Raw genomic sequence first — 13,735 nt, forward strand, 5'->3', positions numbered from 1 at the left:
TTGGGTAATCAGGGGTAAGTGACTTGCACACAGTCACACAGCTAGTAAGTGTCAAATGTCTGAGGCTGAATTTGATCTCAAGTTCTCCAGACTCTACAACTATTTGCCTTTTGAAAGGAGGAGAAACTAAAGGGCAGAATTAGTCACTGAGCAGTGGAAGGACACTTTAGTAAGTAGCAGATGAGAAAATAAACATAAAGGCTACAACTTTCCAATAACAGCTGTAGAAATAATCTTGAATTCAGAGTACCAAGCCCAGCATTCAAATCGTCACCCTGCCACTCAATACATATGTAATCTTGGGCAAACCACTTCAACCTATTGGCTCAGTTTCTTCGCATGTAAAATGGGGAGGAAGGGAAGTTGTGGAGTCTAAAGTCTCTTACATCTCTAAACTTATGATCTTATCATCCTATGTCCTTTGTTGCTTATATTCTATGCTCTTATCCTTAAATGTTTGTTTTAATGGTTAAAATTAGATTGGATCCATAATTCATGGCAAAGAGCTCTTATTGAAACAAATATAATTCCATAGGTTTAAAAAATAATGAACAGTAAACAGAACAAACTCATTCAGTTATCAGTTACCATAATTACAACGCAAGAGCCTGATAAAAGAGAGTAGTTTACGTTAGGATTCTCCTAGACATGGATTAATTACATACAGTTGAGATAAGTCATTATGACAAAAGATAGTTCGTTGTTCTGTTTTCTTCATTATTTTGATTAAGTTTTATTGTTTCTTCATGTCTCATGGAATCATTAGCTTCCAATTGTCCAATTCTAATTTTAGGGGATTATTTTCTTCAGTGAGTTTGTATTTCCTTTTTCATTTGGCCAATTCTGTTTTTTAAGGAGTTCTTTTCATCATTGAATCTTTGTATATCTTTTTCCATTTGACCAATTCTGTTTAACCCCTTAACATGGAGATACTGGAGAGGAATAAAACAAGAATTTATTAAGCTTCTCCTGTGTGTCAGGTGATTTTCAAATATTTCATTTGATCTGTACAATAACATTGAGAAGTAGGTAAAATTTTAAAATAGAATTCTTCACAAATTTGCGTATTATCCTTGCTTAGAAATCATGCTAATCTTTTCTCTATCATTCCTGTTTTAGTATATGTACTTTAGGATGCTAGTACTCTTCCTCATCCTGGGATTATGACCCAGGACTGCAACTCAGATCTGAGGCTAGACAAAGCAACAGAATCCTGCACCCAGTATCAGCAAAGGGATCCCCTGTAATCTACTTGTGACCAGTTATCTGATCCTTTTATCATCTGTGAGCTGAGAACTTTGGAAGCCACTTCTGATTCAGTCATCCTCAAGGCCTGCTGCTGATTTGTGGGGGCCCAGTCTGTACTGGTGTAGCCTGTCTTGGACTGTATGCTACTCTTACTTAACAGTACTTTCCTACTGATCTCCTAAATTGTATTGAGCTAGAAATTTATTTCAGCCCATCTTTTTATGGTATCTGCCACTCCAGTATTTGTTTTGAGGCATTATTTAAAGTTGTTTGAAGGGGAATTTGGGAGAGCTCATTCAAGATCCTGTCTTTCCTCTTGGCTCTGCCTTACAATGTACCCCTTTCTTAATAAGGGAGAAAAGACTAAGTATTTATTAATTGCCTGATACTGCCAGGTACTTTACCCACTTACAGATTCAGTATGCTGTGGAAAAGCACTGTCCTGGAAGAGAGGAAACAAAATTCCCAATCAGACACTTCTAGCCCTCTTCCACCTGGCTTCTGCTTACTTTTCCATCGCTATTTCTATATTTCTCCCTTCACATACTCTTTGCTAGCCAATCCTCATATACAACATTCAATTTTTTGCCTCCATGGTTTTGTTTGTTTATAGAAGGCCCTCTCTGTCTAGAAGGCTCTCCTTTCTCACCTCTATTTTATAGGTACCCCACTTCCTTCAAAGTACAGCTCAGGAGCTGTTTCCCAATAAGAATCTTTCTAAGGCCCCTCTCTTCCTCTTGAAATTACTTTGCACTTACATTCGCATTACATGCACATGTCATATCCTTTTCCATTGACCCAGTAAAATGTAATTTTATTTTATTTTATAATAACTTTATATTGACAGAATCCATGCCAGGGTAATTTTTTTACAACATTATCCCTTGCACTCGCTTCTGTTCCGATTTTTTCCCTCCCTCCCTCCACCCCCTTCCCTAGATGACAAGCAGTCCTATATATGTTAGATATGTTGCAGTATATCCTAGATACAATATATGTTTGCAGACCCGAACAGTTCTCTTGTTGCACAGGGAGAATTGGATTCAGAAGGTAAAAATAACTTGGGAAGAAAAACAAAAATGCAAATAATTCACATTCATTTCCCAGTGTTCTTTCTTTGGGTGTAGCTGCTTCTGTCCATCATTGATCAATTGAAACTGAGTTAGGTCTCTTTGTCAAAGAAATCCACTTCCATCAGAATACATCTTCATACAGTATCGTTGTCGAAGTGTATAATGATCCTGGTTCTGCTCATTTCACTTAGCATCGGTTCATATAAGTCTCTCCAAGCCTCTCTGTATTTATCCTGCTGACCCAGTAAAATGTAAACTCTTCTCATTTTTTGTTTCCAGAACCCTCTCCTAGCACAGTGCATAGTGAATGCTTAATGTTTTTTTTATTAAATTGAATTGAGACCTGGATTCATGTCCTGGCTCTATCATTAGGTGTGCATGGGCAAATCATTTTGCTTTTATATTTCTTCATTTTTAAAATAAGAGAATAGAACTAGTTTCTCTCTGACTCTTTTAGCTTTAAGAGTTTATTCTCTCCACAATTTTGAAATGTGTTGTAGTATAATTTTATAGTAAGTTAAATAATTTAATGAATGTTAAGAAAGTTAAAATAATATAATGGAAAGATTCCTAGTCTCCAAATCAGGAAGACCAGGATTCAAGTTTCTTCTGACTCTCACCTCTTTAGTGCCCCTAGAAAACTCTCCAAGACTATAAAATCATAGCAGATACCAATATGCATTGAGAAAGTTTCCTTACTAGGATCCCATTATACTGATGAAACCAGAGGTCTGGTATATAGGAGTCCAATGGAATTATTGCTGGGAGGAAACTTAAATGTCCTTTAAAGATCTTTATAAACTGATGAATCAGTTTATATATTAAGAAACCAAAGTCCTCAGACTTGAAAGGACTTGCCTGTGGTCAAACAAATAATACCTGAGCAATCAGGTCTTTGGATTTCAAATCTTGTATTTGTGCTTCCCTGTAAAATATATATATATATATACTAACCAATACAAGCCAAATACAGAATAAGTGGCATCAAAGTTTGGAAAAATCCCTATATATGATAAATCAATTGACAAAAATGAATATTTACATTATGTAATGTGACATTCAGTAAGCCAGTGTTGGGAGATAAGACCAAAATCAAAAGGAAATAACAGAAAATCACTGACTCAGGAGATGATTTTTTTTTTTACAAATTTTTATGAAATTTTTACAAAATCCTTAAAGAAGAAAAGTGAACTAGTCAAATTTAGGGATAAGCATCATGGTAGCATTTTATAAAATGGATGTAGTTGGGGACAGAAAGATTATATATAGGGAGGAATGAGGAAGTGAATATGAATGGAACTAAGGATGAAGAGAATGGTCTGATGAGAATATTATAAGCAAGAGTGAGGACTTTCTTCTGCAAGAGATGTTGGGGATATCAATATGAAGAATAATCTGGTGCCATTTATGTAAAAATGATTGAGGGAGAGAATCATTATAGTGGAAGAGTGCTAAGTTTGGAATTACAGCACCCCATTTATTTACAATTTGTGTGACTTTGGGCAAATGTCTTCACTTCTATGCCCTGTTTGCTCATCTGTTGGTTGATTGATTGGTTGTTCATCCTTTGCTCTCAGAGAATGAATTGGAGAAGGAATGGCAAACCACTCCAATATTTTTGTCAAGAAAACCCTAAAGGGGGTCATGAAAAGTCAAGTATGATTAAAATGCTGAATAGCAACAGCAATCCTCTATACACATACATCAGGATTACCTCAGAATGAGTTGCAGCCATACATATAGGCATTCTGATGGTTAAACCTGACTCTAGGAATCCCTTCTTCTTTACCCCAAACCTACCTTTGTGTATGCTGTTTGGGACTGATGGAGCCAATTATAACATAGAAAGGGGAGTGCCCATATTTCATGAATATGGACATCAATAAAAATAATAGATATGTTTTTAATACGTTTTGACAGATCTATAATGTTGCCCATGTGGGTACTTCCTCCAACTATATAGTTCACAACCAGCCATATTTTTTTATCCCATGTAAATCTAGATCAATATTCTCCTTTGAATTTTCCATAGGATTTCTACGTAATGAGCTAGGGGGTCTTTCTCCATTTCTTTTGACTTTCATGTGCACCACTGAAGAACACAGTCTTCTACTGGTGATCAAACATTTTCACTACATGACTTGCCCATCTTGTTTTCTTGTGTTTTTTTTTTTTGTGGTTGACTTATTTTCAATAATAATAGCAGCCTTTTATTTTTCAAAATACATGCAAAAATAGTTTTCAACATTCACCCTTGGCAAAACCTTGTGCTCCAAATTTTTCTCCTTCCCTCTCCTCCTCCCACCTACCCTAGATAGCAAGTAATCCAATAGAGGTTAAACATGTGCAATTTTCTAAACATATTTCTAATTTATCATGCTGCATGAGAAAATTCAGATCCAAAGGGGAAAAAAAATAAGAGAAAAAACAAACAATAACAAAAAAGGTGAAAATACCATACTTTTATCCAGTTATTTTATCCAGTTTATTTATTCATTCAGTCTCCATAGTTCTTTCTGTGAATGCGGATGGCTCTCTCCATCACAAGTCTATTGGAATTGACTTGAATCACCTCATTATTGAAAAGAGCCAAGTCAATCACAGTTGATCATCATATAATCTTTTTTTTAAATCTCATTTATTTTTAATACCCATTGTTTATAAATCATTGAGGGAGAAAATCAGAGCAAAAGGGAAAAACCATGGGAGAGATAAAAAATAAAACAAACAAAAAAGAAGTGAACATAGCATGTATTGATTTACATTAATTTTCTCTCTGGATGTAGATGATATTTTCTGTCCAAAGTCTATTGAGATTGCTTTGGATCACTGAACCATTGAGAAGAACCAAGAATTTCAGAATTGATCATCACACATTCTTGCTATTGTGTACAATGTATTCCTGGTTCTGCTTGTTTCACTCAGCATCAGTTCGTGTAAATCTTTCCAGGTCTTTCTAAAATCAGCTTGTTCATCATTTTTATAAACAATAATATTCCATTACCTTCATATATCACACCTTGTTCAATCATTCCTTAATTTGTTGGAATTTATCTCTGGTAGACCTTTTCTTCTCTTCTTGTGAGCAGATGATGGTGATACAAGGAGACAGAGACAGTTGCTGTTCTCTGACTTCTCTCCTCTTCCCTCTTGCCTCTGTTTTATTTCATTCCCAGTCCATAATCAACACCTGTGTCAGTAAAGTCTGCTGCACAATCCACAGCTTCAGAGGCTCTCAGAGAATTGACCTGCCCTTTCACCCAGGCATGGTCCTTAATATTAATTGATGGGCATCTACTCATTTTCCAATTCTTTGCTACCACAAAAAAGCCACTAAAAACATTTTTGCACATGTGGGTCCTTTTCCCTCCTTTATGACCCAGTAATGGCACTGCTGGGTCAAAGGATATGAACAGTTTTAGAGTCCTTTGGGCATAGTTCCAAATTGCTCTGCAGAATTGTTGAACCATTTCACAACCCCATCAACAATGCAATAATGTCCCAGTTTTCGCACATCCCTTCTAACATTTATCATTATTATTTCGGTCATCTTATCAATCTGATAGGTATGAGGTGGTGCCTCAGGGTTGTTTAAATTTGCATTTCTCTAATCAATAGTGATTTAGAGCATTTTCATAGGACTATAGATAACTTTAATTTTGTCATCTGAAAATGTTTTTATCCTTTGACCATTTATCAATTGGGGAATGACTTGTATTCTTATAAATTTGATATAGTTCTTTCTATATTTTAACAATGAGATCTTTATCTAAAATAGTGGTTTTTGTACAAATAAAACTAATGCAGACAAAATTAGAAGGGAAGCAATAAACTGGGAAAACAGCACCCCATTTATTTACTATTTGTGTCACTTTGGGCAAATGTCTTCACTTCTATGGCCCTGTTTGCTCATCTGTTGGTTGGTTGATTGGTTGTTCATCCTTTGCTCTCAGAGAATGAATTGTTAAAGGTTCTGATAAAGGCCTCATTTCCAGAATATATAGAGAATTGACTCTAATTTATAAGAAATCAAACCATTCTCCAATTGATAAATGGACAAAGGATATGAACAGACAATTTTTGGATGATGAAATTGAAACTATTTCTACTCATATGAAAAGGTGCTCCAAATCATAATTGATCAGAGAAATGCAAATTAAGACAACTTTGAGATACCACTACACCTGTCAGATTGATTAAGATGAAAAGAAATGATAATGACGAATGTTGGAGGGGATGTGGGAAAACTGGGACACTGATACATTGTTGGTGGAATTGTGAACAGATCCAACCATTCTGGAGAGCAATTTGGAATTATACTCAAAAAGTTATCAAACTGTGCATACCCTTTGATCTAGCAGTGTTACTACTTGGATTGTATCCCAAAGAGATACTAAAGAAGGGGAAAAGACCTGTATGTTCAAGAATGTTTGTGGCAGACCTCTTCATAGTGGCTAGAAATTGGAAACTGAGTGGATGTCCATCAATTGGAGAATGGCTGGGTAAATTGTGGTATATGAATGTAATGGAATATTATTGTTCTGTAAGAAATGACCAGCAGGATGATTTCATAAAGGCCTGGAGAGACATACATGAACTGATGCTGAGTGAAATGAGCAGAACCAGGAGAGCATTATACACTTCAACAACCATACTATATGAGGATGAATTCTGATGGAAGTGACTCTTCAGCAGTGAGATGATCCAAATCGGTTCCAATTGATCAGTAATGAACAGAAGCAGTTCACCCAGCGAAGAACACTGGGAAATGAGTGTGGACTACAGTATAGCATTCACATTCTTTTTGTTTATTGTTTGCTTGCATTTCTGTTTTTCTTCCCAGGTTATTTTTGCCTTCTTTCTAAATCTGATTTTTCTTGTGTAGCAAGATAACTATATAAATATGTATACATATATTGTATTTAACATATACTTAAACATATTTAATATGGATGGGATTACCCACCATTTAGGGGAGGTGGTGGGGGGAAGGAGGGTAAAAGTTGAAATAGAAGTTTTTGCAAGGGTCATTGTTGAAAAATTACCCATGCATATGTTTTATCAATAAAAAGCTATAATAAAAAAACAGCAGTAAAGGTTTTTTCCCATCTTTGTACTTCCCTTTTAATCTTATTTCTGTTGGTTTTGTTGATCATCACATAATCTTGCTGTTACTGTGTACAATGTTCTCTTGGTTCTGCTTACTTCACTTAGCATCAGATCGTGTCAGTCTCTCCAGACCTTTCTGAAATTATCCTGCTGGTCGTTTCTTATAGAACAATAATATTCCATTACCTTCATGTAGCATATCTTATTCAGCCATTCCCTATCTGTTGGGCATCCACTCAATTTCTAGTTCCTTGTCACTACAAAAAGGACTCCCACAAACATTTTTGCACATGGAGATCCTTTTCCCTTTTTTATGATTTCTTTGAGACACAAATCCAGAAGAGACACTGCTGGATCAAAGAGTATTCACAGTTTGATAGCTCTTTGGACATAGTTCCAAATTGCTCTCCAGAATGGTTGGATCAGTTCATAACTCCATCAACAATGTGGATCCATCTTGTTTTCAAGTTGTACATCTCTATATCCTTTATACTGCCTCTCTCATACAATTCTTTTTTTCCCCTGAGGCAATTGGGGTTAAGTGATTTGTCCAGGTTCACACAGCTAGAAGTGTTAAGTGTCTGAGGCCAGATTTGAACTCAGATCCTCCTGACTTCAGGACTAGTGCTCTATCCACTATACCTACTACCTACCCCTCTCATACAATTCTTGATTAAGAATTCATTGTAGCCTCCTTGTGCCCACCATGAGTTTCCTTATTGCCCTTTGGGTGACAACTCAATGATAATAATAATAATCATAGATTATAAAACAATTTAAAGTTTGTGATGTTTATGTAAACATTTCATTAGATCTTGACAATGGCCCTGTGAAGTACTATTATAACCATTTATAGATGGGGCAACTGAGGCTTCAAGAAGTGGCTTGCCCATGATCACATAGTTAGTAAATGTCAGAAATATGGTTTTTTAACCATTTCTACCTTGACTGCAGGTCATATCTGTCCAGTATTCTGTAGCCATTAGTAGAGCTTGATTGAGGGTCCATTTGTCTATTTACACTGGAAGGGCAAGTAAATTATTCTATTTAAAAAATATAAGTATAAAAAAGAATTTAGAGAAACTTATAGAAATTTTTATAACCTATTAAATGAAATAGTAAAACCAGAAAAAAAATGTTCATGTCTACCAGAGGATACATAAAAAAAAAAAGAAAAAAAGGTAAAAAGTGAAATGAAGACTAAAAATGAAAAAAAAAAAAAAGGAAAAGGAAATGAGAAGAAATGAATGAAAAGAAACCAAACTAACCTGAGCACAATGTAATTATAATGATCAATCTTGGCCCTGGAGAAGACATGAGTAAAAATAAATCACCCCTTTCTTGTGGAAGTAGAGGATTATGGGTATGGAATGTTGCATTTACTGTCACATATAAGTAATGTGCTAGTTTTGTTTAAATGTTCTTTGTTACAAGGGAAGACTGGAGTAGGAGAGGTAGAAAGAAGAATATGATGGAATAACTATGCTGGAAAAATGAAAACTTTTAAAACTTTTCATCAAATCAGAGTCTATAGGAGAACCTCAGAGTGGGACAAAAGAAGGCATCCCAGTAGATCTTGCCTGAAATAATCACTTCATATTGGCCACCAAACTTATGGACTGGGAGGCTCATTGATACCTGGGATCCATTGCTAACCCAGAATGCCTGTGTGTTCCATAATAGAGGGTATGACCCCAATTTATACTCATCTCATAATAAACTCAATCAACAAAAACTACCTCTCAGTTTTTGGTTAATGACTAAAGATGCTGGCAGAATGCCTCCAGCAATAATAACTCCAGTACTTGTTGCAATTTTCACCCAGGCATTCATCTGAAGAACCTAGAGCCAGAAAAGGGAAATAAATTATGATCTTAACAACTCCATTTTGAGCTGAATAACCTTTATAATAAGGTAGAACAAGTAATGAGAGCTTAGTAAGCCCCAAAGTAAATATTGCAGCTGTTTCCTATACAGCCTTTTGGACTTTATGGAATGGGGAAGTGGTTCAACCTTATAAATCCACATGGATCTTTTTTTTTTTTTTATTACTCCTCCTTATTTATTTAACGTGGGAAGGAGCAAGAATTGGGGAACTAAGTCAGTGTCAGGTCAAGAGGCTGAATTTCATTAAAATGTTATTTGGACCCAATTTCTTTTAGGAAATGAAATCAGCATAGAACTGAATAATCTATGTATGTATATGTTTTGCAAGTTAAGAGTCTCAGAAGCTCTCTTGGGCTCTGGCTAAGCAAAAAGATAATTTAGAACAGATACTCTGTCTCATGTTCTTCTTTCATTGTGTGGGGATATGCACATCTGCATTGTTCTGAATTACTAAAACATGACAATACTTTCTCTTAAAATGAGAGGTTATGGTTTCTTAAGTCTCTAGAATATCACCATCTCATTTACTGGTGACATCCCGGATCCCTGGGAAGTTGAATACATGAATACATTGTTGGTGGAGCTATATATTGATAAAAAATCATTCTGAAAAATAGTTTGAAAAAATGCAAGGAAAGTCACTGGATTCTTCTTTGATCCAATGATCCAATTTTGGATCTTTGACATCTTTGGAGGTAAATGCCTCTAATTGGATCGAAGACAGAAAAAAAGATTCCATATATAACAAAATATTTTTGTGATAGCAAAAAAACCTGTAAGAAAGTAGATATCCATTGGCTGGGAGAATGACTGAATCAATTGTAAGATGTGATTATAATAATGGGAATATTACTATGACATAATAAAAGGTTCAGCAAAATAAGGGAAAACATTCAAAGTGATGAAAAGGGAGGGAAAATAACCTGGAGAACGTTATATATAGTCTAATAATTCAACTACAAACAACACTGAAAGGGAGATGAACTAAGATTGTTGCAAAGAGCAATCTTGGCCATGTGAAAAAGAGGATGAAATAGGCATTCCTGAGCTTGGTAAACAGACGAGGAATGTTGCATATGCTATCAGATGAGGATGCTTTGTCAGACAGTTTTGTTTAACTGTTTTTCTTTGTTACAATGGAATGTTTGGAGTGGAATATTGGGAAATTATTTTGATGAAAAATCCAAAAGGTAGCAATAAAGAATGTGGTGATGTGGTTTTTTTAAAGAAAGTTCAACTTCCACAGGAATAAAAAAAGAAAAGAGAGAATTTGTTTTTTAAGATGATAATAAATAGGGGTCTAAAAACAAAGTCACTTGATAAGAGCCAAAAATAATTATATGATGTGGCTAAAGTTGAGCTTCCAACAGAATAACCATCCCAGATGCAGGCAATGGGTGAAGGGAGATATCTGGCCTCCAGTGGGAAATAGCCCCAAATTGAGGTGCTTTTTTAGGCCCCAAAAGGCACTGGGGAAGTAAAGCAGTGAGTGTGCAGGAGTAGGAGCAGGGTTAATCAAACCCTGGGATAACAACCCCACCTCTGAGGACTAAACTACAAATGTAAGTGCAAATTGGGGAAGCAGCCCAGAGTGGGTTATACTTGGAGATGGAGTGATTGCTATGATTTGCCCTGAGGTAGCTGGGTGGGACAGTGGATAGAGTGCCAGGTATTAGGAAGAGTTCAAATACAGTCTTAGAAGATTAGTAGCTGTGTGACTCTGAGCAAGTCATTTAATGACTGTTTGTGTCATTTCCTCATTTGTACAATGGGGCTAATCTATGGATCAAATGAAATAATAATTGTAAAGGGCTTAGCACAATGTCCAGCACATAAGGGCTATATAAATATTAGCTATTACTGTTACCTGAGGAAGCCTCTCTATTCAAAATTCTGCTTTCCAGTGTCCTCATGTTGACTTTTAGGTCTATTAGCACAGTAAAAACAAGATTGCTAATTGAGAAATAAAGGCATACAATAGAGCCTATTAGGATAAAAAAATAAAAACAAGTAGCAGGTCTTGTTTCCTTCAAACCAGATAGAATTTGCTTCAGCTGATTCAATATCTTTAAAAGAACCTTCCTCTTTTTTGCCCCACCAGCACCTAAAGTTACATTTGCTAGAAATGCCCATTTCTTATGTTAATATTTTCTATGGATGTGAAAGCAAGGCCGGCTTCCCTAAAAGGACAAGTGTCATCCCCCAGAATTGAATTTCCAGTACACAAGATAACAGGACACTCAGCAATAAGGCAGAAAGCAAGCCCAAAGGCTGAGCATCCTGGATGTCATCAGCAATGACATGGAAGGAAAAGCAAATGGAGTGGGGTGGGCATAGGAGATTCTGGGGTAAGAGACAGAAGTCATCTTCCTCAAACTTTAGTTAATGACAGCATTCACCTGCCAAGAGCCAATGCTTCCCACCCACCCAAAGTCTTTTCCTCCGCCAGTGGCTCCCAGTGTCTCACTCCCTCCCACAGGATGTAGGTTGGCTACTCTGGGCGCTGTTGCCTCCTGCCTTCTTCATATAAAAGCTCAGATCTGTGATTAAAAACATAACCCAAAAGTCAGCTGACCATGCTATAAGACACATGTGGCCTTTGCTCCAAAGAGCTCCAAATCAACTAGCACAGACAGCAATGTGCCATGTTTGGAGAAGGATGCTGATAAAGTGGAAGACCCTCCCAGGGGGATGAAGGGACCCAAAGCCGTGGAATAGCAGCACCAAATGGAAGACCTTCCCTTAGAAGCCCTGGGGATTCATTTTGTAAAAGTTCTCTTCTGCACCTTCCAGACAGGCTCCATCCAGTCCCTCCCACCTAGGTTCATTTTGGTCCCAACTGGCCCCAACCTTCTTCCCAGCTCTATAAGTGAAAAATCAGGGAGTGCTCACCAAAATTATACTAAGGGTTGGGTCACTGAGACTTTGCCCCAGATTTGGAGGATTTAAAAGTATCCCCGACTTTCAGCCTAATACAAACAGCAAAGGAATTGGTTAACTTTTTTTGTTGTTGTTTTCCCCGGGTCTGAGCTGCCCTCCCTTTTCCCGCCTCACTCCATCCACAGTGCTGACATCATGGTGGGGAGTAAGAAGTTTAGGTGAGGTCATGTTTCATGCCACCTGTCCCAGGAGTGCTTTGTGCTGCCTTCGGCACAAACATTACAAGTTACAGCTCTGACTCCAGCCCATGATCCAAGCAGCTGCCCAAGGGGATGGATAATGAAAAGCTGATCCACATAGCTTCCAACAAGAGGGACATTGCTTTGGCTTGGGAAAACAAAAGCAAACATTTGCCTGACTCACAGCCATCAAAGCCAATGGGGACCTTCTCTGAGCAGAGGCCGGAGGCTGACCCTGGGTCTACAAAAGATAATTGCAAGCAAAAGTGGACTCTAAAAACAGTCATTCCAGTAACAAAGAAAAATTTCCATGTCTACTCACTTAGGGTAGCTAAGTGGCCCAGCACATAAAAATACCAGGACTGGGGTAAGGAAAACATCTTTCTCAGTTCAAATCAGGCCTCAGGTCCTCCCTAGCTGTGTGACTCTGAGCAACTCATTTACTCTTGTTTGCCTCAGTTTCCTAATCTGTAAAATGAGCTACAGAAAGAAATGACAAACTGTTCCAGTATCTCTGCCAAGAAAACCCTAAATGGGGTCACAAAGAGTCTCAGACACAATTGAATAACTACACACTTAAAAGCAATTTAGATATAATAAAATATTGCTTTCCTGCTCTTTGCATCTGTCTGAAGAGTCTAGAACTAAAAGAGATCTTACTTTTGAGATATCTAGAGCAACTGCCTTCATTTTGCAGGGGAAGAGAAAAGAAGCAATATTTGTTCTTGATCAACCTCTAGTAAACATCAAATGTAGGATTTGAATCCAGGTCTCTCATCTTCAAAACTACCTCTGCTTCTATTTTACCCCTATGCCTTTGGTCTTGACAATGTAGTTTTCACATCTCTGTCTGTCTCCTCTCCCTGCTGTCTAGATAGGGAGACTCAGTTACCCTTTTTTATCAGGGTGGGCCCAATTGGGAAACCTACTTCTCCATTCTGAATTTGCGAATCCCATAATAACCCACTACCCCTAGGCTGCTCCCAGATGTTAGCATTTGCCATCACCAGGCAAGAATCTACGGTCTTTAGGAGGAATCAGCAATTCCATTTTTAAAATCCTGGGCCAGTCTATCATGGAATCCATCCACAGTTAGCAATTGACTCTGATTATCTGATCCTGAGGTTTGACTGTCCCAACCAAAATGAAGATAAAGGTTTCTTTCCTTCTAATTGAATGTTCCCAAGACAAGAGAGGAAAAAGCAGCAAGCCTTATTTGCGTGATAAATACTTGAAATTTTAGGTGCACAGAAACCAAACAGTAACTATGGCAACCTAGCCACTCCAATAAGACTAATA

General features: G+C 37.1%; 1 non-coding gene across 1 annotated transcript; it reads right to left on the bottom strand.

The window, feature by feature from the left end:
• Positions 1–1,036: 1,036 nt before the first annotated feature.
• LOC127546054 (U6 spliceosomal RNA) lies at positions 1,037–1,144 on the bottom strand. The gene has a single exon (XR_007949919.1). It is a non-coding gene; the product is annotated as a U6 spliceosomal RNA (small nuclear RNA).
• Between the last annotated feature and the right edge of the window lie 12,591 nt (positions 1,145–13,735).

This window comes from Antechinus flavipes, chromosome 1, assembly GCF_016432865.1.
Source record: "Antechinus flavipes isolate AdamAnt ecotype Samford, QLD, Australia chromosome 1, AdamAnt_v2, whole genome shotgun sequence".
NCBI lineage: Eukaryota > Metazoa > Chordata > Mammalia > Dasyuromorphia > Dasyuridae > Antechinus > Antechinus flavipes.